The sequence below is a fragment of the Cynocephalus volans genome, chromosome 4 (genome assembly GCF_027409185.1).
Source record: "Cynocephalus volans isolate mCynVol1 chromosome 4, mCynVol1.pri, whole genome shotgun sequence".
In the NCBI taxonomy this organism is placed as follows: Eukaryota; Metazoa; Chordata; class Mammalia; order Dermoptera; family Cynocephalidae; genus Cynocephalus; species Cynocephalus volans.
In genome coordinates, this window is record NC_084463.1 from 76,575,816 (window position 1) to 76,601,666 (window position 25,851).

General features: G+C 33.5%; 1 non-coding gene across 1 annotated transcript; it reads right to left on the bottom strand.

Annotated features, from left to right (window-relative positions):
• Positions 1 to 17,577: 17,577 nt before the first annotated feature.
• TRNAI-UAU (transfer RNA isoleucine (anticodon UAU)) lies at positions 17,578 to 17,651 on the bottom strand. The gene has a single exon. It is a non-coding gene; the product is annotated as a tRNA-Ile (tRNA).
• Positions 17,652 to 25,851: the final 8,200 nt, after the last annotated feature.

Consider the following 25,851-nt stretch of genomic DNA (forward strand, 5'->3'; position numbering starts at 1 on the left):
ATTAGACCTAAAGAAGGAGATAGACACTAATACCATAATAGCAGGGGACCCAAATACCCCACTATCAATATTGGACAGGTTATCTAGGGAAACAATCAGCAGAGAAACAGAAGACCTAAACAACACTCAAGACCAATAGGACTTGGCAGAAATCTACAGAACATACTATACAACAACCTCAGAATATTCATTCTTCCCATCAGGACATGGATCATTCTCCAGGATAGATCACATGTTAGGTCACAAGTCAAGTCTCAACAAATTCAAAAAAAAATTGGAATTATCCCATGTATTTTTTTCAGATCACAATGGATTAAACTTAGAAATCAATAACAAATGAAATTCTGGAATCTATACGAATACATGGAGATTAAACAGCATTCTACTTAATGACATATGGGTCCAAGAAGAAATCAAACAGGAAATTAAAAAATTTATTGAAACTAAAGAAAATAATGATACATCATACCAAAACCTGTGGGATACTGCAAAAGCAGTACAAAGGGAGAAATTTACTACATTAAATGCTTTCTTCAGAGAAATGGAAAGATGGCAAGTAAACAACCTAACACTTCACCTCAAAGAAACAGAAAAACAAGAACAATCCAAACCCAAAGTTAGCAGACAGAAAGAAATCATTGAGATCAGAACAGAACTTAATGAAATTGAAACTCCCAAATGTATACAAAAGATCAATGAATCAAAGAGTTGGTTTTTTGAAAAGATAAATATATTGACAAACCATTAGCATGGCTAACTAAAAAAAGAAGAGAAGACCCAAATAGTAAACATTAGAAATGAAAAAGGTGATATTACAACTGATACCTCAGAAATACAAGAAAGCATTAGAGAAACCCAAAAAACAATACAAAAGATCAATGAATCAAAAAGTTGGTTTTTTGAAAAGATAAATAAAATTGACAGACCATTAGCATGGCTAACAAAAAAAAAAGAAGAGAGAAGACGCAAATAACAAAAATTAGAAATGAAAAAGGTGATATTACAACTGATTCATCTGAAATACAAGGAATCATTCGAGACTACTATAAACAACTATACGCCAACAAATTTGAAAATCTGGAGGAAATGAATAAATTTTTGGACACACAAACTACCAAAACTGAGCCAAGAAGATGTTGAAAATCTGAACAGACCAATAACAATAAAAGAGATTGAAGCTGTTATCAGAAGGCTCCCAATAAAGAAAAGCCCAGGACTGGAAGGGTTCACTGCAGAGTTCTACCAAACATTCAAAGAAGAAATGACACCATTCTCTACAAACTATTCCAAAAGATTGAAATAGAGGCAATTCTCCCAAACTCATTCTATGAAGCAAACATTACCCTGATACCAAAACTAGTTAAAGATCTAACTATAAAAGAAAACTACAGGCCAATATCCTTGATGAATATCGATGCAAAAATCCTCAATAAAATACTAGCGAACATACTACAGCAACACATAAGCAAAATTATATGCCATGATCAAGTGGGATTCATTTCAGGGATGCAAGGTTGGTTCAACATACACAAATCAATATGTGAGATCCACCATATCAATTAAATCAAACACAGGACCATATGATTATCTCTGTAGACACTGAAAAAACATTTGACAAAATTCAACACTCATTCATTATAAAGACTCTCTACAAGTTAGTTATAGATGGAAAGTATCTCAACATAATTAAATCTATATGTGATAAACACACTGCCAGTATCATCCAGAACAGGAACTAGACAAGGATGCCCACTCTCATGACTCCTATTCAACATACAGTTAGAAGTACTAGCCAGAGCAATTCAGAGAATAGAAGGAAATAAAGGGCATGCAGATTGGAAAAAATGAAGTCAAACTGTCCCTCTTTGCAGATGACATGATCGTATATATCGAACAGCCTAAAGCCTCTACAAAAAAACTCTTGGAGTTGATAAATGATTTCAGCAAAGTTGCAGGATACAAAATCAACACACAAAAATCAGTAGCATTCCTATGCTCCAATAGTGAACATGCAGAAAGAGAAATCAATAAAGCTTGCTCATTTACAATAGCCACCAAAAAAATAACATACTTAAGAATAGAGATAACCAAGGATGTGAAAAATCTCTGTAATGAGAACTACAAACCATGGTTGAGAGAAATTAAAGAGGACACAAGAAGATGGAAAGATATCCCATACTCTTGGGAAGAATCAACACTGTGAAAATGTCCATACTACCCAAAGTGATATACAAATTCAATGCAATCCCCATCAAAATTCCAATGACATTTTTCTCAGAAATGGAAAAAAACTATCCAGACATTTATATGGAATAACAAAAGACCATGCACAGCCAAAGGAATTCTGAGCAAAAAAATAAAGCTGGAGGCATTACACTACCTGACTTTAAACTATACTACAAAGCTATAATAACCAAAACAGCATGGTACTGGCATAAAAGAGACACACTGATCAATGGAATGGAATAGAGAATCCAGAAATCAACCCACACAGCTACAGCCATCTGATCTTTGAGCAAGGCCCCAAGCCTATACACTGGGGAAGAGACTGCCTCTTCAGCAAATGGTGCTGGGATAACTGGATATCCATATGCAGGAGAATGAAACTAGACCCATAACTCTCACCATATACCAAAATCAACTCAAAGTGGATTTAAGAATTAAATATACACCCTGAAACAATAAATCTTCTTAAAGAAAATATAGTAGAAACACTCCAGGAAGTGGGACTGGGTACAGAGTTCATGAACACCACCCCCAAAGCAAAGGCAACCAAAGCAAAAATAAACAAATGGGATTATATCAAACTAAAAAGCTTCTGCACAGCAAAAGAAGCAATTAAGAGAGTTAAAATACAACAAATAGATTTGGAGAAAATATTTGCAATATATACATCTGACAAAAGATCAATATCTAGAATATACAAGGAACTAAAACAACTTTACAACAAAAAAATAACCCAATTAAATATGGGCAAAGGAGCTAAATAGACATTTCTCAAAGGAAGATATATGAATGGACACATAGAAAAAAATGCACAGCATTGCTCATCATTCTGGAAATGCAAATCAAAACCACACTGAGATACCATCTCACCCCAGTTAGGATGGCTAATATCCAAAAGACTGTGAATGATAAATGTTGGCAAGTTTTAATAGAAAAAGGATCTCTTATACACTGTTGGTGGGACTGCAAAATGGTGCAGCCTCTGTGGAAAATGGTACGGAGTTCCTCAAACAACTGCAGATAGATCTACCATTTGACTCAGATATCCCATTGCTGGGAATATATCCAGAGGAATGGCAATCATCAAGTCGAAGGTGTACCTGTTCTCCAGTGTTCATTGCTGCACTATTTACAGTAGCTAAGAGTTGGAACCAGCCCAAATGTCCATCATCAGAAGAGCAGATAAGGAAAATGTGGTATATCTACACAATGGAATATTATTCTGTTATAAAAAAAGAATGAAATACTGGAATTTGCAACAACATGGATGGACCTAGAGAGAATTATATTAAGTGAAACGAGTCAGGCACAGGAAGAGAAATACCAAATGTTCTAACTTATTGGTGGGATCTAAAAATAAATAAATAAATACACAAATAAACTGGTGGGGAATGAAGATGACAGAATAATCACAATTCCTTGAAGTTGTTAATGACAAGCAAACAGTTATGAGGTTGTTGGGAGGGAGGGGGAGTGGGAGGGGGTAGGGAGGCTTTGGTAGTGGGACACAGTAATCAACCACGTTGTATATTGATAAAATTAAATTAAATTTTAAAAAATCCCTAGAAATTACCAATGAAAATGAAGAGTGAACAAAACACAGAATAGCCATCCGGACTTTTTAAAACATTTTATCAAATAATTCTTGGGTAGAAGGGAAAATATACACTGAAATTACATACTTTTAAAAAGTGAGTAACAAGGAGAACACTATAAGAATACATGATACTTTTAAATCAATAGTAAATAAAAATTCTTATCAGTAAATATGTTATCAATAATAGTCATAGAATGAAAATGAGTTAATTATTTTGTTTTAAAAACCAGAAAAATAATCTATATTTAAAGAGAATAAAGAAAATAGTAATTGTATAATATTATGAGTAGGAAATATAAAATCATAGTAGATATAATTAATGAAACAGAATTCAGAAACTTCTAGCTCAGTTGTTCAAGAACGAAAGAGAGAATGTACAAATAAACTAAGAAACGTGAAGGAGTAATGACCACTGAAACAAATAATTCAAAAAATCATGAGAGAATAATATTCAGACTCCTGTGCAAATAAGTGTGAAAACTTTTATGGAATGGATAATTTTGTACTAAAATTAATCCTGTTAGAAAGCTTACTCATTCCAAGAGGAAATCAAAGAAGTCATGAAAGTTAAGAAACTTCCCCACAAGGAAAAGAACCAGACATAGAAGATGTCACAAAGGAATTCTGCCAAATATTCAAAGATTAAATAGCCCAAATGTTGTATAAATTATTTCAGGCATTAAAAAGGTAGAACTTCCCAAGCCCTTTTGTAAAGCAAATATAACACTGACACCTAAAATTACAGACCAATAATTCCCAAGACTATATGATATGGAAATAGATAAAATAGCAGAAAAATACAACATTTTGATACAGGTGCTCTCACATAAAGATGCAGTCTAGACTGATCACATCCCCAGACAGTAGAGGTAAATCCTCCAGCTTAGGTGGGAGAATAACACACAGATATTCCTGAGAATTGATAGAACCAACCAGTATCAACATAATTGAGCACCTGTGTTAACATAATTCTCCGTTATAAGCAATTCTTACCGAGGAAATTTTTATGACTGTAAACCAATAAATCAAGAAATTTTACTAGCTACTTTGTCCAGATAAACAGATTGTTCATATGGACAAATATCTCTCCTATTGGAAAAATAGGTTGGTCACATGGGCAAGTAACCCACTAATCAGACAAGTTTATTCTTTAGTTTTTCAGAACAATTATATCCTCAACTTTATCCAGTCCCTATAAGTTCATCACTTTGAAAGACCTACCTTAAATCACTTGAGCCTAGATACAAAAAAAAAAAAAAAAAAAAAATCTATAAATATCCTTCCCTACCCTACCTCTCAGACACTACTACCAAGTTATATTCTCCCTTGCTGCAATATAATTAATAAATTCAGATTTCCTTTGTCAATATGCTTTTCGGCTAATCTCATGGGAGAGTCAATTGTCAAGTCAATGTAATTTTGAGTTATAAATAAATCAGCCTGATTAAAACATACTTAATTTGAAGTTTGAAAACTAAGTATTTCTGAGGTAAATTTAAAATTTTGAGGCTCAAAAGTTAGTCAGAAATTTAATAATTAAGCTTTTGCACTTATTTGCACATGTATCATGTTTATACACGTTCTCATTTTAACGGAAACAACTTTTTTAAAAGCTAAAACATCAAATAAAAGGTTTGCAAAAGGCTTGCCTTTTTCTATTCTTTTGGCTTATCACTAGTGATAAGCTATTTGTCTCAAATTAGTAATTGAAGTCTGGATACAGTTATATTACTCATTATAAATTACTCTTATCAACTCAAAATCTCATTGCCTTATAGGAAAAACAATATCAATTCATAGTTTGAAGGTTTTTTTATAATCCTCTATTAAGTTATAAAGTTGTTTCCATAGAGCTTTAAATATAGAAAACAATATATTTCATTCCCCTTCCTCCAAATTTGTAGTCCTCACTGAAAAATCCATTTGTTATTACAAACTTTTTATTATCCAGCTGTTATTACAAACTTTTGCCTGTTAACAAAGTTCATAATTGGTATGCAGATCTGTTTATTTATAGAGGTGTCTTATGGCCTCTAGTGGTGCATCATATATGTGCATTTTGAAGTGTACTTGCATTCTTTAAAACTAATCACTGAACAACAGTTAGAAAAGAATACTGTTTTGCAAAATCACTTGAGTTGGTAATAGATCTGCAACATAACCAGTTCCCTTTTAGAGGAGCCCAAGTACAAAATGGCACCGTTCACCTCCTCACCTCCCCTTTCCTGTTCTCTTTTACAAGAAGCCTCACGGTTTCAGGGAAAACAAAACTTTCGGCGTTTCCGCATGTGCAGAACTCTCCATTCCCATGACCTAACTCAGTCCCCACCCCGGAATTACATTACCCAGCTCTTGGCGCCAAATTAGGAATTTAAGCTTCCACCGCCATAGGTTAGCTGCTGTCCTCCATTTTGAGCACAGCCCGGCAGATTTCTTTCTTTGATAAAGCCTGACCAGTCCCCAGCGTTTCAGCTCACTTTTTTTCGGTTGGAACACTAGGACTTTTTCCTGCTTTTCTACTAAGTACCCATCAAAAGGAAGGAATACATTGCCTGTCCAGATTAGAAGGAGCAATTTCTACAGCAGAAAATGGAGTCCAGAAAAAAAAATTGTGGGGAAAGGATTTGAAATATGCAAAAATGAACTTATTATTGGAAGTTTCTCCATAACAGGAGCAGCAAGCTGTTTCGCCAATGTTCAGTTTCTTGGACTAGTCTAAAGTCCAGTGTGATTTTGACATTGAAAAATAGTATTAATAATATTACCATTAATATCAACTCTTACTGAGCACTTTTTGCTTGTCAAAGAGCCTTTTTCAAATTATCTTTAATCCTTATTTATTCCCGCCAACAGTCTATTATTATTTTAACCTTATTAAGGGTGAGAGAGGATAACGGTTCCCCAGAGTAACAAAGCTAGAAAGGAGAACAGGCAATATTCAAATATATGCCTGATTTCAAAACTGTTTCTCTTTTCATGATGCTATGTTTCTTATTCTACCAATGATAATGAAATGAATGGAATGTGTGTGGGCTAACCTTGACATCTCACTTTCATTTCGTGTGTACATCTGTAATTCCCCTCACTCCAGCCTAAGTCACCCTATGTCCTTCCTGCCATGCCAAAACATTTTCTTTGGTTGTTTTGGCCTCCTTGCATGGTTTATTGTCCTCATGTTTACCTGACCACCTCCTAACTCCTGTTCTAGTGTTCAGCTTAAATATTATTTACTCAGGAGAAGCCTTATTCAATTTCCAAAACACAAAGTCAGGTACCCTTGTAATATACACTCATAGACCCTGTACTTATCATTTGAATTATCACAAGTGTAATCAATTAGTTGATCGTGAAATCATTTGTCTAAAATCAGTATTCTTCATTAGATCTATATTTACACAAGAAATGAGCCTCGTACTTATGGACAAGCCTGGTATCTCATACAATACCTGACAAGTAGCAAGAGCCTAATAAATATTTGCTGAAAAAATAAATAAGACAATTATATTAAACCATGTAGAGAAAAGTTATCTCTTGTATGCTGTCTTGGGACAACTGAGATTATAGTCCAAACACAATTAAAATGTTAGTGTTGAAAACTTACTTAAAGTCTGTCTAGTTCTAGGTCAAACACTTGCATGTCAGCTATCCCATTGCCTTAAATACTCACCTATTCTGTGACTAAATGTCTTCAATCTCAGGAAATTGAGTATCCAGAGGAAGCCCATTAGCACATGGTGATTTAAGCCCATTTCACTGAATTGAGTAATAATTCAATTAAAATGCCTATTTGGGTAACCTGCTAAACTTATATCTAACAAACTCACTATCAATTTCTACTTTTTCAGCCACAGAGAGAAAGTCCAGTTAACAACCATAAGATATTAGGAATAATATCTGTTGCCCTTCTACCTGGGCACAGACCATACAGACCCTTAGATATAATCTCTGGGATCTCCTTGACAATTGGATACAATTCCAACTGTGCTTCAGGGAAAAGTCTGTTTGCTAAAACATCAGCTGCTGGATTGTTCCAGCTCACTGGAATTCTATTATTTAGAGAATAACATCTAGCCCTAGAACAACAAAGCTCTATGATTTTTAAATGTCACCTTTTAAAAATAGCTATAAATTGGACTCCTCTGAGAGTTCTTATATAAGGTTTGGAAAAAAACATGGATAGCGGCAACATCTTCTTTTGTGATTTTTCAAAGATGAAGAAAAGTCATATACCAGTTGTCACAATGCTATTTTTACATTAAATGTTGTAGATACAGAAAGAACTCACAGAGGTTTAAATTATTTATTTCAAAGAGTCACAAATGCATTTAAAATTATGTTGTAAAGCTTTAATATTACCTAGACTTTTTTTCTTTTCCTTTTTTTTTTTTAAGATGCAGTCTTTCTGGAGCATATGTGCTTAGAGTAAAAACACTCATATTAAATAGCTATGGCATTATGTGAAGTAACATCCATACTTGTATTTAATTTATCAGTCATCTCCTTTGCTCATGTATGTGAAGCTAGTTATATTAGTCTTATATCATACTGTTAGTGAAAGCAATGTTTTTTGCAAAAATATTAAAAAATCTAGTTTTTTTCACAATAGCTATGTTTGCATCCCAAATTGCTTTTCCTCATTCAATTGAGGTGATTGATCATTCCCCACATTTTCTATAAATAAAATGTCAAAATAGTGTTAAACTTTTGGCAAAAAGAAATGATTATACATGCATGTATTTGCACTCACAACCAATTATGTACCCATAGCAGGTGGCAATAAACATTTCCCTGCAAACACTTGCTGATGTTATTGAAACCCTCACCCTAACCCACAGATTCATGTTGTTCCCCATGGTGCATTGCATTATTTGTTTTGCTGACAACACTCAAGACTCTGACATTAGATCACTTTCAATTAAGTATGAAAGAGTGGCAGACAGAAACTCAGGGGAAGACACATCTTGACTTGATGTCAGTATAAAACAGAATTCTTTCTCTGGAAAAGATTGGGGATGCCAAATAAAAAATTCCAGATATTTTAGAATCAAAGCTGGCATAAAATATTTACAAGATACACTTTTATACCGAAGTACCAGTATGTTTATTTTTTTCTTGTGGTTTCATTCTTTTTAACCCAAAGTGGGAAAACAAGGCTATTAATTTGAGTCTCCACAATACTTTTAATATTAACAAAATATTCTTGACTCTAGATACCTAGCCAAATACCTTTTTCTTGTCTTCCAGTCTAGGAAATTCTCAACCATTGTATCTTTTAATATTGATATACCCATGTTATACAAAAGTAACCTAAAAGAATGGGTAATTAGATATATTTATTTAGAGAAACTTCAGTTAGGCAGTGATTTATACATTTAAGTAGATTTAAAGTCAAACTGCCAAATATATTTCTTGATAGAACAAATGAAGATCTAAATAAAATTAGAATAGGACAAAGTTAGAATAGGTGTAAGACAACACATCACAGGGGAATTATTGAAAGCTAACAAGAAATAACAATCAGAAGACTACCACAGAATAATAGAAAAAGACCGACAACAAAAATTTAGTGGAAAACAATTCCTTGGTAATTCACCATAATACTCATTCCAATAGAATGAAAGTGACACGATGTAGCAGTTCCATAGATCAGTAAGGAACCCATGCGAGTATTGCCCTGACTTCATTACAAGTGGACCATGTCCCTCCAAAAAGAAGCAATGGCATCAGAAGAGAAACTTAAGGTCTGAAATTAGCCTAAATAACGTGAAAAATATATAAATTTACACAAACATCAAACAGCTAAATGGTCAAATAATATCAAGAGTTAGAAGAAAAATAAAAATTCAAAGGTTGGCCTGTTAGCTCAGTTGGTTAGCACATGGTGTTATATATAACACCAAGGTCAAGGGTTCATATCCCCCAACCGACTATCTGCCAATAAAAAGAAACAAGAAACAAACAAACAAAAAAAAAAAAACAATGACAATAACCTTTAGGAGGTAACATTTTGAGCTTTGGCAAATAAGATCAGATTGAAACAATGTAGGATTTTGGACAAAACGAATTGAATCTCCTGAATATGAATCAGAATGGAGACCTTACAAGGTTTGACTTATCTAGCCAACAGTAATTTTACTTATTGGTAAATTCCTATTGAGAACTTTCCTTTGGCTCTGTGAACACTTTACTCCTATTGGAAGGTGGAATACCTGAAGGAGAAACAGAGTAGGACCACAAATTTCAATCTGCAATGTAATGGACCTTGTTTCTGAGGTTTAAAGGCAATATCAAATATGGATCTGGATTCATGAGAGAGAATAAATACAGTGGATTACAATGCTCTGAGTCATATTTTCAAGCTTTTTATAAAATAGGAGGTGGCAAGTAGTATGTGATCAATGATCAGTTTGAATAAAACTAAGAAGTTGCTTTTGCAATTATAATTATTGTTTGTCTTTCTCAAAATATTTCAATATTAGCTTTAGTTTTTTTATTTTTATTTTTATTTTTTATTGTTGATGTATATTCATGATGTACAAAGCTCATTGTCACCCCTGGGCCCAAGATATGAAGGCCAGACTCATGCTGGCAGCATACCCATTACCACAAATAGCATTTGTACCCCGTGTCCCCACCCAATTAACCCCAACCTCCCTTCTCCTCCACCTTTCTCATCCACTCCACTTTATAGCCCAAAGAATGTTTTCTCCCTCTGCAAGTCCGATGCAACACTATCAACTTTCCTTCCTTCTTTCTCTCTTAGCTTCTACATATGAGTGAGTACCTGTGGTTTTTATCCCTCTGTGCTTTGCTTATTTCACTCAACATAAGTTTCTCCAGGCTCATCCATGTTGTTGCAAATGGGAGGTATTCCTTGGTGTATATATACCACATTTTCCTTATCCACTCATCCATACATGGACATTTAGGTTGGTTCCATGTCTTTGCTATTGTGAACAGAGCTGTGATCAACATGGGAGTGCAGGTATCCCTTTGACATGATGATTTCCATTCTTCTGGTATATACCTAGAAGGCGGGGGGGGGGGGGGGGGGGCGGGGATTGCTGGATCGTATGGACGATCTATCTGTAGTTGAGAAAGCTCCATACTGTTTTCCATAGTGGTTGTACTAATCTCCGGTCCCCCCAACAGTGTAGGAGCGTTTCCTTCTCTCCACACCCTCACCAGCATTTGTTATGCACCGTCTTTTTGATTATAGCTAGTCTAACTGTGAGAGAAGTAGACACTATCTGAATCAGTAGGGTATCTGAAGGGTAGCTATGAAAACAAAAAATGGCTGATAAGAATTAACTGTAAAATATTAAAAGCTTTTCCTCCTGAATTTAGGAGGAAGAAAACAATGTCTGCTTTTGCCATTTCTGTTCAACATTTAATGCAGTTTCCAACTGTGCAATAGAGGAAAGTAAATAAAAGACATACATATTTGAAAGGAAAAATAAACTATCTTTATTCCCAGATTGCAGGTATATCTGAGTAATGTAAGAGTCTACTTAAAAACATTACAAATAATAAATGAATTTAACAAAGTCACTGGATACAATTTAATGTATAGAATTTAATTTTATTTCTCTATACTAGCAGCAAACAAAATTAAAATATCGCAATTGCATTAAAAATAAGATTCATGAGAAAAAATCTATCAAAAGATATTCAAACTTTTATGCTTAAAACTATGAAACATTGTTGAAATAATTAACAAAAACAAATAAATGGAGATATTACACTATGTCCATATATTGGAAAACTCAAAATTGATAACACATTTTTTCTAAAAATATTCTAAAGATTCAGTGCAATCCCAATTCAAATCTCAGCAGAGTTTAAGAATAACAAACTGGTTCTCTACCTGACATCAATATTTATAAAGATATAGTAATTAAGACATGGGGGTTATTAATGCAAGGTCAGAAAACAAACTGTTCATATTTCCAGAAAAAAAGACCTCCACGTATTTTTTTTTAACAAACATACCACTTAAATATGATGGAGAAATGATTTTTCCCCTATAACTGGTGCTGAATCACATACACCCATATGAAAAAATGAACTTTGTGTCTTACCTCACATGAGACAGAAAATACTAAAACCTAAATGTGGAATCTGAAACAAGCAGGCTTCTAGAACAATTCACAGGAGAATACTTTATGATACTAGAATAGGCATGAATTATTTTTTATTTTTTTTAATCCCCTACAAGGATCTCTCTCTCTCTCTCTCTCTCTCTCTCTCTCTCTCTCTCTCTCTCTCTCTCTCTCTCTCTCTCTTTAAATTGAAACATTTTGATTGTATGTATTTACAGGGTATAGAGTTATATATTTCAATACATGTATACATTGTGTGCTGATCATTCAGGGTAATTAGCTTATTCATCATAGCAAAACTTAATCATTTTTTTGTAATGTGCACATTTGATCCCCTCTCTTCTAGCAGTTTGCATGCAGTAAATCATTATTGCTTATAGATTTCTTGGTCGACTGTACACCAATAGAGCTCATTTTTTCTATATCACAGCACTTCTGTGCCCATTAATAAGCCTTTCGCTATCCCTCCTCCTCTCCCCTCACCTTTCCTACTTCTAATAAATATAGTTCTTCTCTCTGCTTTTAACAGTTCAACATTTTTTTTTTTTTGTCTTTTTGTGACCACCGGTAAGGGGATTGCAATCCTTGGCTTGGTGTCGCCGGAACCGCACTCAGCCAGTGAGCGCATTGGCCATTCCTATACAGGATTTGAACCCGCTGGCAGGAGCGCGCCACTGTGCTCCCAAGCGCTGCACTCTCACATCACACAATGCATAAAAATTAAGTTAAAATAAATTATAGTCATAGACCTAAGTTTAAAAGGTTAACCTAACATGAGGAAATCTTCTCAAACGTATGAAGATTTCTTAGGAAACACAGAACACTACACTTAAAAGAAAAATTTGGCAAAGTGGACTTCAGCAACTGTTAAAGTTTCTTTTTCTTTTCTAACAAGAACATTCACAGCAGCTTTATTTATAACAGCCCAAATCTGGAAATAAATAACCTAAATGGCCATCCACAGAATAGGTAAATTGTGGATTTTCATTAAATGGAGTATTACATAGAAATGGGAAAAACAAAAACAAAAAACTAATTCTACATAGACATGAATCAACCTCAAACATATAATATTGAGTGAAAAAAGCTAGACACAAAAGAGAAATCTGTATTGTATAATTTCATTTATACAAAGTTTATTAATGAGCAAAACTAATATAATGCGATAGGGGTCAGAATGGTGGCTATCTTTGGGGGGTATTGACTAGAAGGGGGCACAAGACAATCTTCTGAGAGGCAGGAAAGGTTTTATATCTTGATCTGAGTGGCAGTTCCATGGGAGTATTCATACATGAAAATTCATTGAGCTGCACATTTATGATGTGTGCACTTCACTGTGTATGAGTTATTATATCAAAAGAAAAATGAAGGAAGCGATACAACTTTACAGGCTGAAGTGTGGGTGGGAGCTGGAATTCCATCATATCAGGAGGATGGGAATTAGGGTAAGGCTAAGTTGTAAAGGTGAAAGGTTGGACCTGGTCTTTATTTAAATTTTTGACTTTGTTCATCACATTCATTTTGAATTTCTAAAATACTGCATTATTAGTAATCTTTTTTGTATTGAAACAATTGATTATACATATTGGTGGGATACAGAGTTAACTATTGGTATTTGTGTACAGATGTGATGATCTTATAAGTATAATTAGCATATTCATCATTGCAAAATGTAATCATTCTTTGTATACATTAAAAAGTGTCTGTTTCATCAAAATACACTCTTAAAAAAATGAAAACAACTGCAGACTGGGAGAGAATATTTGTATTACATACATACGACAAAGGACTTGTAGCCATTATATAGAAGGTAATTTTTGACTCGATGTTAAAAACAAATAAGAAACAATATAAACAATGGCAAAAAAACTTGAATAAACACATTACAAATGAAGGTATTGACTGGAAAAAGGCTTACCATCTTTAGTCATCAGAAAAATAAAAATAAAACCATTAATTAAAAGTCACTGTATGTTAGCTAGAATGGCTAAAAGTTAGGTGAGAGACAATATTAAATGTTGATTAAGATGTGAAGTTACTGGAAATCATATGTTGCTGGTGTGAGTGTAAAATAGTATAATAACTCTGGAGAACATCTTGGCCATTTCTTATAAAGTTAAGTATGTACTAAACACATGACCAAGCAATTGTACTCCTGAGTTAATTCTATAACTAAGGTAAACTTTTTTAAATGTTCAAAAAAAGGCTTGCAGAAAAATGTTTACATAACTGTGCTAATAATAGCCCAATACTAGAAACAACCCAAATGTCCAGCAAAAGGTTCACTGAATAAACCAATTATGATATATTCGTAGAGTAAACATTTTTTAGTGGTGAAAAGGAATGTACTACTAATATATAAAACAGCATATATAAATATCTGAAATATTATGTTAGTGAAAGAAACTAGAAATAAGTACATACTGTGTTATTTAATTTATGTGAAGTTCTAGTACACTCAAAATTAATCTATATTGAATACAGTTGGCACTCCATATGAATGGGTTGCAAATTTGTGCATTCCACCAAGTGCAGATTGAAAAAAAACAAACAAAAACAAAAAATCCACAAAGTTGTGAGAAGCAAAATTTGAATTTGCTGTGCACAGTGTACTTCGTTGACTACATACAAATGGAGTGATGTATAGGCATTGTATTAGGTAATACAAGTAATCTAGAGATGGTTTAAAGTATACAAGAGGATGTGCATCGGTAATATGCAAATACTACACTATTTTATATAAGGCACTTGAGCATCTGTGGATTTTGGTATCGGTTGGGGTTTTAGAACCGATCCTTCATGATGCTGAGGGATGGCTTTTTTAATCAGATAATTGTGTGCCTGAAGTGGAGGTTGGGTGAATTTATTACAAATGACTCTTTTTTTGCAATGGGAATTATTTTGATCAGGATGGTGGAAACATGGTTTTAAACATTTATCCAAAGTCAATGACTTCTACTTAAAATTGATGCATATTATGTGTAAATTATGCTTCAGTACATTTAAATATTTAAGAAAGTTATATCAGATTTAAAGAGCATAATTTACATTTGTAAGCTGTGGCTGAGAGTAATGATAAGAAAATGAATTATTTGTACCATGGTGAGGGAGAATAATAATGTGAAAAATTCTCCAAACAAAATAGGAATTTTCAAAGATTCTTCATAACTAAAAATCATAATATGTATTATATGTGAATGCAATAAGGAAAAAAGTGAGAAAAAATTGTTTTAAATTTTTAAGAGTTTTGATAGTCTATATAGAATGTATAAGAGGATCTACAGAATGATTATTAGTAGATTAGAACGGAAAAGAGTTAATAGAATGGTTTGACATAAGGAAAATGTAATATACAATAATTCCCATTTATCTTAAATAAACAAGTAGATATCATTTGAAATATATATATATATATTACTCATTTAATTTGCCCCAACACTGAAAGTTACATAGACGTAAATCTATTGAGTATTTGCAGAACCTATAGGGAGAAAAGTATAAAATGATAATAAAAACCTAAAACTTTCACTGATTTTATTATTAACAAATTATCAATTTTAAGTTTTCTCCAGTTCTAGAAAATTCTCAGCTCATACAGTTTTGAATTTTGCCTCTGCACCCTTCTTTGTATTCCTTTACTATTAGACTCCTGGTAGAGCCTCTGAGTTTTGATTTCTCATGCAACAGAGATTATTCAATCTCTGTCTTTTTTATATCTCTGTTCAATGTTCTACTAAACTATATAGGCTCCAGGAGGACAAAGACATTTGTCTTTTCTTCTTTTTTTTCCAACACTAATGGAAGTTTCAAGTGCCTAGAATGATGGTTGGCACACAGCAGGTCCTCAATCCATATTTGTTGAATAAAAAGATGTGTAGAGCCTCCTTGCTGTGTTATTGGTGAATTTCCCAGGTATAGTCTTCTAAATGTAAAGCAATAAATATAGATCTGTGGTTAAGAGCATAGACTCAGGAACCAGAACCCCTTGGTCAGAATCTAGGAACCACCTCCAAATCAAAAATTACTAAATGTTTTTTGGAACATTGTTTAACTCCTGTTAATATTTTCCTCATTTGGAAAAAGAAAATTATGGAGGTTTGTTGTGATGATTACATAATTAATTCATAATTTGCTTAGAACATTGCCTGGCACATAGTAAGGGCTTCATAAGTGTTGACTATTATTCTGCTAATTCCACGTTTACCTTTCCCAGGTCTAGCCCATTTATTGCTTTTATAATTTCAGTGACTATATTCTGTATTTCCATTGCATTATTATTCTTCTGTCTAATTATTAATTAAAAAGGTTATTGAAGTGCTATATAAATCCGTAAGTGTGCACATATTACAATCTGATATATTGATGAATGTGCTCCAAATAAAAACTCATAGATTACACATCCAAGAAATACAATCTTATCAGGAAGCTTCCTTTTTTAAATTTCAGGCAATGCATATCTCATCACTGTATTCCATAGTAAAAATATGAATATGTCACAATTTTTGGCCTTGTAATATTGGTAGTCATTTAGATTGTTTCCAGTTTTCATTACCAACAGATTTTATTTCATAAGCTTCTGTTTTTAAATCACTGTTGCTAATTCCTAATTTAATTTAACTTTTAAAATTTAAGTAGAATTATCTAAAAGGTCTTCAAATGGTTATATTACTCTTATTTCTTATTTTAATCATTGGTCTTTTGAGAATATTTAATTTATTAGCTTTATCATTTGCCTAGTAGTTCTTGCTTATGAGTTTCTTATTTAAGATATTTTTCTCATATGGGTGCTATCCCTGGGAGATGACTGTAAAGACATTAGTGTATATAAGTTTTTTTATTAAAAATATTTTAACATTTACTTGTGTGAATTTGTGGGGTACAGTATGTTGTTTCAATACATGCATATACTGAACAATATTTCACTTAAGGTAGATAGCATAATTTTGTACCCAATAATCTACCACTGGTTTACATTAGTGAATTAGTTTTGATTTCTCAACCAACAAAGATGATGTTATGTTGGGCCTTTAATTACATGCAGAACAACACATGGCTATGCTATGCCTGAGCCACAGGCTGGTTTTCTTCCTTAGAAACCTCAGGCAAGCAGGTGAAGTATTCTAATACCAATTCATGCACTGTCTTCCTAGACCTACATTTAAATTACATATAGAGTATGCAGCCCCAGTCCCTTTTAAGCAGTGGTTTCCCTTCTTATCCTCAGTTCTCCACCAGCAGCTCTCTATAGGGCTTCATGCTATGCTTTCTGCATTTTCTATTTCTCGTTCATAAGATATTTCTTAGCAAAGTTACATATTTAATTATATTTTATTTTCACACTTTATCTTGCAGATCTCTTTAGTTGGAGAAGGAGTTTTAATATTTGCTATATCCACCGTCTTGACCTCGAACATCTATATTAACTTTGTAATTAAAAAATAAAAGTTTTCTATTTACCCATTTTATGAAAACATCTTTATTTTCAACACAAAAATTCAAAAACAGAAGCAACTTGCCAAGTTCTTCATCTATTAAAATATATTCTAATTTAATTACAAATTTTTACATTTGTTTCAAAGGAAATAATTTGTTGATTCCTACTCTTAGTTAACCTGTGTAATAATGTTTAAACCCTTTTTGTGTGTGTGTGGCTGGCTGGTATAGGGATTCGAACCCTTGACCTTGATGTTATAATATCATGCTCTAACCAACTGAGCCAACCAGCCAGCCCCAAATTTTCATTACATGTCAAGAATTAGAGCATTGAAAAGGGGAAATAGAGTAATAATAGGCACATTTGAATAAAGTGTTTTTCTCCTCATTTAATCTTTTATATTTAGTCCATCAAGTTAAGGCAACAATATTACTCAGTTGTTCAAAATTCATTCGAATTATTCATCTATGATTTCACTAACTATAAAAAGAGTCTATACTTCTTTTTTAGATCCCAATATCATTTGTAAAGAATCCTATGTGATATGATCTAATTTCTAACTAAAGATAAAATTAAAATTGCCTAAGAAGTTTATTATTTCTTTAAAAATGGTAGAGGCAATCAAAAGCATCAATATAATTTCTGGTGCACTCAATAAGGGCAAGAACATTGATTAAAATGATGGTCACATCATTTATTAGTCCTCACTAAGATTACATTGCATTTTTATCTAAATGAATCTTAATTACAATTAAACATTTGTATAAATACCACAATCATTTTCTCAGCATTATTAAACAGATACACCATCATGAATGTTAAATTCTAAGTCACAATGTGAATGCATAGATAAATCATACATGTGTTTATATGCATATATGTATATGTGTGTCTCTATACACTAGCATATATATGCTACACTAGCATATATATTATTACTAGTGTTGCATATATTTGCTAGTGTATATTGCAGCATATGCTAGTGTGTGTGTGTGTGTGTGTGTGTGTGTGTATACATGCAGTTGACTTTTCAACAACATGAGTTTGAATTGCACAGTTTCACTTACATGCAGACTATTTTTCAACCAAGGGCAGATCAAAAATACAGTATTCATGGGACGTATACAGAGGGCCAACTTTTCATATATGTGAGTTCTACAGGGCTGGCTATATATGTATACAGTTGTCCCCCAATATTCATGGGGAACTGTTTCCAGAACCTCCATGGATACCAAAACCCATGAATGCTCAATTTCCTGATATAAAATGGTGCAGTATTTGCATGTAACATATGTACATCTGCATGCTTTAAATAATTTCTAGATTGCTTATAATGCCTAATAGAATGCAAATGCTATGTAAATTGTTACTCTATTGTTTAGAGAACAGTGACAAGAAAATAAGTCTGTACAGGTATAGTACATATGCAATTTCTTTTCTGAATATTTTTCATCTGTGGTTAGTTGAATTCACAGACGTGGGACCCAAGGATATGATGGACTGGCTGTGTGTGTATGTATGTACATATGGATATATAAACTATATGATAGTATGTGTGTATATATATGGCATAATATATATTTATGCTAGTATGTATAGATTATGAATATGCCTTTACATCTGATACCTGTCACATCAACTGCCTCAACTGTGTAAGCCTCTTCCATTTTTGACTCTACCTTATCCCTAGTCCCTTTGCTTGTTTTTTCAACATATTCCTTAAGATATTATAAGAAAATCATCTCCTCCCAAGCTTTCCTGACCATCCCTGTCTGATTAAGGAGTCCTTCTCTGGTACTCAAATGTCTTCTTATGATCAATTTATCTGAGAACTGACAGCCCTGCTTTGTATCACAGTTTGCCTGTCTTCTAGAGCAATGCTTCTTAATCTGTAAGCACTGCTTAAAGTATTATGACTGAGGCACTCACAGCTAAAGATATAGCAAGGGTACAATATATCCAACATACTAGCCACTCAGTAATGTTGGCTAGGTAAATGAATAGATGAAACAGTAACTATAGTAATAACTAAAATAAATACTTTGGTTTAATGAACCATATTAATCATTTCACATTCAGTGTTCCTATTTTTTCCCACAATAATCAAATGAAGTAGTTTTTACAGTTTAAGTGGTTCAAAGGGTACATTAAATATTCCGTGGTACAAACAGTTACTAAATGTCAGAATTCTTATTTTGGCTTCATAGTCATCCTTAGTGGTTTTTTTTTTTATATGTTTTCTTTTAATGTATACTTCATTACTTCTATACTTGCCTTTTCTTCCTATAACCACCAAACTACATTTTCAATTATATTTTTCAAAGAATATAGTGTGTGTGTACATCCTTATGTGTTGCTTTTCCTTTTTATGTGCTTTAGTTTCATCATTATATAAGTTTAATAGTAATTATACCATTTCATGGTGGTGGTGTGTGTATGCAAGGCAATTAGCAAAATGCCTGAAATGACATTTAAAACTGTGTGACCTAATGACAGATCTGAATTCAAAGGCAAACAGTCTCTGTAGAGGGGAAAAATACAAAGTAATTGAGATTTGGTTCTATTTTTTCTTTCAAGGCAAATAATAATTTCTGTATGAAATATAAAATGAGATGTGGTTGTATACACATTCACTTTGCAGTTTTCTTTGCAGAAGGTATACAAAAAAGTATCAAATGATGGTGACTTATCTAGGGAAAACACTGCTCTTCATCCACTAAAGAGCTCAAAGCATAATAGCTGATATGAGATAAACTTGCATGGCCTCCTTTGCAGAACATTGTTTCCTCATTCTTTCCCACTAAGTCAGCTATATTGTTGTATTACATCATTGTTTAAATTTATTACCATTTCTTAATTTAGCATGTTGTAATAGCGTCTCTTGATATTTTTATACATATAAAGTGCTAAAAGTATCATAAAACTTAAGATAATAAAAATAATTAGTATACTTGTAAATTTAATAACTTGTGGTAGATTTCTCATTTTAAAAGTGGAAGATCCTGGAAGAACAGGGACTCTCAGTTATTGCTCGTGGGAATGCAAAATGTTACAGCCCCTTTGGGAGGTAGTTTGGCAGTTTCTTACAAAACTAAACACACTCTTATCTTATAATACAGAATATTTATATAATACAAATATAATCATTGGTATTTACCCGGAAGGTTGAAAACTTACAACCACACAAAAACCTACACATGGTTGCTTACAGTAGCTTCATTGTAAATTGCCAAAACTTGGAAGCAACCAAGATCTCTCTCAATAGGTTAATGGATAAATAAGCAATGGTACATTCATGCAATGAAGTATTATTCAGTAATAAAAAGAAATGAGCTGTCAAGTCATAAAAGGACATGGAGGAAGCTTAAATGCATATTACAAAGTGAAAGAGCTAATGTGAAAAAGGTACATGCTATATGATTCCAACTATATGGCATTCTGGAAAGGGCAAAACTTTAGAAAATAGTAGATCAGTAGTTGTCAGGAGTTAGGGGAGAGAAAGAGAATGATAAATACGTGGCGTACAGGAGATTTTTAAGGCAGTAAAATGATTCTGTGAGATGCTATAATGGTGGATACATGTCATTATACATTTTTCAAAACCAATAGAATGTGCAGCACTAAAAATGAACCCTAAAATAAACTATGGACTTTGAGTGATAATGATGTGACAGTGTAGGTTCATCAATTGTAACAAATGTACCACTGAGGGACAGAATGTGGATGGTGGGGAAGGCCATAAATGTAGGGATAAAGGGGTATATAGGAACTCTATACTTTCCACTCAATTTTGTTAACAGCCTAAAACTGATCGTAAGAACAGTCTATATTTTAAAAAGTGGGAGACTCCATAATTTGATTTAAGTTTGAGATACCATCTAACCCCAGTTAGGATGGCTAAAATCCAAAAGACTCTGAACGATAAATGCTGGCGAGGTTGCGGAGAAAAAGGAACTCTCATACATTGTTGGTGGGACTGCAAAATGGTGCAGCCTCTATGGAAAATGGTATGGAGGTTCCTCAGACAATTGCAGATAGATCTACCATACGACCCAGCTATCCCACTGTTGGGAATATACCCAGAGGAATGGAAATCATCAAGTCGAAGGTATACCTGTTCCCCAATGTTCATCGCAGCACTCTTTACAATAGCCAAGAGTTGGAACCAGCCCAAATGTCCATCATCAGATGAGTGGATACGGAAAATGTGGTACATCTACACAATGGAATACTACTCAGCTATAAAAACGAATGAAATACTGCCATTTGCAACAACATGGATGGACCTTGAGAGAATTATATTAAGTGAAACAAGTCAGGCACAGAAAGAGAAATACCACATGTTCTCACTTATTGGTGGGAGCTAAAAATTAATATATAAATTCACACACACACACACACACACACACACACACACACACACACAGACCCACAAAAAAAAAACCCAGGGGGGGGGGAAGAAGATATAACAACCACAGTTACTTGAAGTTGATACGACAAGCAAACAGAAAGGACATTGTTGGGGGGGAGGGGGGAGGGAGAAGGGAGGGAGGTTTTGGTGATGGGGAGCAATAATCAGCCTCAATGTATATCGACAAAATAAAACTTAAAAAAAAAAACAAAAAATAAGTTTGTTTTTCAGCCAGAGCTAGGTTTTAACATCCTCATTCATTTTAAAAATTAGAAATTTTAGAAATTAGAAAGTACTGTATTTATCAGGGAAATCAAAAGCTACTGAATCTGTAATTACTTAAGTGAAATTACTTGCAAAATATAAAAAGTGTATAAATATCACATTGCTATTATGACATACTCTAGTATGTGTCAGGCATATAGTCTGTCTATGAAGATCATGCCTCCATAATGACTTCAGAAACATCCAAATTTATGAAAGCTTTCCATTTTCAATTTTGCAATACTTATGTTATTCTAATTTTTAAGAAAAATTCCAATTCTTTATATATCTTATCTATTTAGTCTTAATCATAATTTTTACATCTATATCTTACAATCTTCAAATTTAACAAAACAGTTTTGAAAAGTGAAGACACCTAGCCTAATATGGATTATTGAAAAAGAGATTACTTTGCTTTTCCAGAGATTTGCTGTAATGATTTGGAAATAGTATTGCTGCACATTAACTTTAACTAGTTTTAATGTCAATACGTTTCTCATCTCATCGAATCTCCTCGACTATGTGAATTCATTTCATATCTGGGATGCCATACCTGATAATAGAATAGAGAGAGGGGCATTGAGAGAGAGAGTAAAGCTTATGAAAGAGACCATAAAGTGACTAAAACTCATAGAGCTTTTACTTGAAAATAGACAATTTCCTTAAGATTCATTGGGAGTTGTAAGAGAAAAGTTAGTTTACTTAATAACAGACTCAAATCCTTATGAACCTTAAAGCGTAAGGATTATGCATCTGCATAGCTCTGCGTAAGATCTATTTTAGAAGAATGAATCTGAGATATTAGGGGAAAAAGCATCCATAATTCTTTTCTCTATGATACTTCAAATGTTCATGTTCAATAAATGTTTGTTAATAATAACATTTCTGCAATGACAAAACATTTTCTGTGTTCAGTAGGACAATTAGCCTGCTGTTATCCATTTACAAATATAAGGTAACACAATTGGGTACTGAGGTTGACAGGCTTACCATTTAAAAATGATTTCTTATTGCTACATAACCGTAAAAGCTAATCAATCATTTCCACTATAAAAAGCTAATCTATACATAGTAATTTCTAGTTTATGTGTCTAACTGTATGTATATAAATAAGAATAAAGTTTATATTAAAAATGTTTTCTGATCTTTGCCAGTGTTATGATTAAAATTGCCATTTTTCAGAATTCATATTTATAACTAACAGAATATATTTTTTAGTATAGCAACTGCTTGTAATAATGAGATGTCATCTTTCTCCTTTGGAAATATAATTGCTCAATTTTGCTGTAATATCAATAGTACTTTCTCAGTAAACAACTCCAAATGGTTTGCTGATAACCAAAATATTTTACAATTTATTTTGTAATCTCTCTTAGAAATATTTCAATCCTTTGTCATTCCAATAAGTGAAAACTGACAGATGCTATGCCTAGTTAGCAATGTTCGTCTTAATTAGAAAGTTTTTCCACCGTAATTCAATCCCTATAATGTTCTTCCCTTAATCTAACTTCTCAATAGAAACATTTATTGAATGCCTAATTGTGCGAGGTACATGCTAGGGATGGATTATGTAAACATGAAGAGAACCTTGTCCTTCCTCAAGAATTCATATATTCATAGTGTAAAAGTTAAACTGTAAGTGTTATAATAGAGCATGTAAAATATTGAAATAATAGAGCATGTAAAATATTGAAGTAGAAAGAATGAATCACAACTAATGGTAGCCAAATGCCTAAGTTTGAAACTCCCTGTGGGGAAAATAGAATAATTTAGTCAGGCTCCCTAGCTCAGGTCTGGTTGGGGGTTGAGCAGCACATTTCTTGTAAACAAGTTGTGTGTGGGTGGAGTTAGTGCACGTGTGCACCAATGTATCTTTTTAGCTTTGTTGCTATTGTGTGTTCTGGAGTTTGTGAAGCAGAGCTGGCTGGCAAAGCTCAAGTCTAAAAATAGAGCATGTTTACTCTGCTGGTAGCTGCTCAGTTTTTCTTTGGACTTTGCCTGTAGCAGTTGAGTTTCTGAGTTTCTCTGTGGACTGCTTAGCTCTTAGTGTTATGTGTGCTGAATAAAGACTCCCCTTTCTTCAATCAAGGCTCCAAGGACATTTTTGTCTGTTTACCTAGCTTGTAGACCTGCATGTGAAGGGTTTGTGAATGGGCTCGAGGGGTCTGTGAGCTCCAGACCCTACCCTAGCTCTACACTCCCCTTCACATACACTAAATTAAACTAGCTAAGAACAGTATCTTAAAAAAGCAAAGCAATCTAATGATTATAAGCTCATTTATATAGACCAGACACACACATTTGATTTTCACAATGACTCTTATGTATTTAATTCTTAAATTTACTTTTTAACTCTTAAAAGGAAGCAACTTTATGCTAAACTCTTGCTGAAGGGGTATATTTGTTTCCTCATGAATTTTAGTCTTTGGAAGCATATGAATATAATAAGAATGAATTAAATATGACTTTAAAAAATTATCTGACTTCATTAATAAAATGATCATAACTGAACTTGAAATTTTTTATTGCTGATACATTTTAAAGACTAACCACAATTTCCTACATTCTTTGAGAGTTTAAGCCTTCTCAGTTTTCCTTCAATAAATGAATTTCAAATAAATAATATTGCAACTGTAAAAGCTAAAATAGCATTAAAATTCATACCCAACCAAAATTTTATAGGATACTTATGGCTAAAATCTTCTATGACTAAAAGCCTTAGAATTCCTATAAATAGCACATCCAATTTAAAAATTTAATCAGTATCAACCTAATAAGACCTATTTAATATTGAAGTGATCTACAGAGTAGTCATTTCTTAAAAACAAGCATGATTACAATGATTATTTTCCACTGTTCTCTTCTACTTTATTCCTATATATTTCCTGTTGAGCGACACAAGATAAAAAATCACACAACTAACTAGAACACTGAAAATTTATGGCCTCCAAACTCACTTCATGGCCTCAATGCCTTCTGGTATCACCCAAAATGCCCATAATTCCTTATCTTCTTTTTTTTTTTTTTTTTTTTTTTCTGACCAGTAAGGGGATCTCAACTGTTGGCTTGGTGTTGTCTGCACCATGCTCAGCCAGTGAGCACACCGGCCATCCCTATATAGGATCCGAACCCACAGCCTTGGCACTACCAGTGCTGCACTCTCCCGAGTAAGCCACTGGGCCTGCCCCTAATTAGTTTTCTTCTGTTTATCATATCTTCTATTTTGAAATATCTCTGCTCTTTTCAATCCTTTTATCCTACCACTAGGTAAATGACCTCATTCCCAACCTTATAGAGAAAACAGAATCTATTGCAAATATCCCAAACTCTCCTATTTAAAGTATTTTCCCAAAACAGGAAGGTAGCCCCCTCTCTGGGGTCCTAGGTAGAGTCCAGGGCAGATCCCTCCACCCAGAAGCAGGTAAGAGAGCATACCAAAAACACCATTTCTGCATGGGTGGCCTACAACAGCAACTGCCAAAGTGATGAGTACTGCAAAAGCAGCTAAACAGCAGAGCAGTAGCCACAGCCACCATGCAGGCAGCCCACCAGACATTCAACTGCTTTGATACAAGGAAAGTCACCAGCAGAAATTGGGAAAAAAAGAGGACATCTCTTTCCTCAAAGCCCACCTCCAAAATAATAGAAGCAACTGTTCTACCAGATGACCAGCTATCAATGTAGAGATACTAGAAATAGAAAAACCCAAGAAAATATGACACTACCAAAGAATACAGTAATTCTCAAAAACCAGACCCTATAGAGTAGGAAACCCTTGAAGTGGCTGAAAAGGAATCCTGAGCAGCAATCCTAAAAA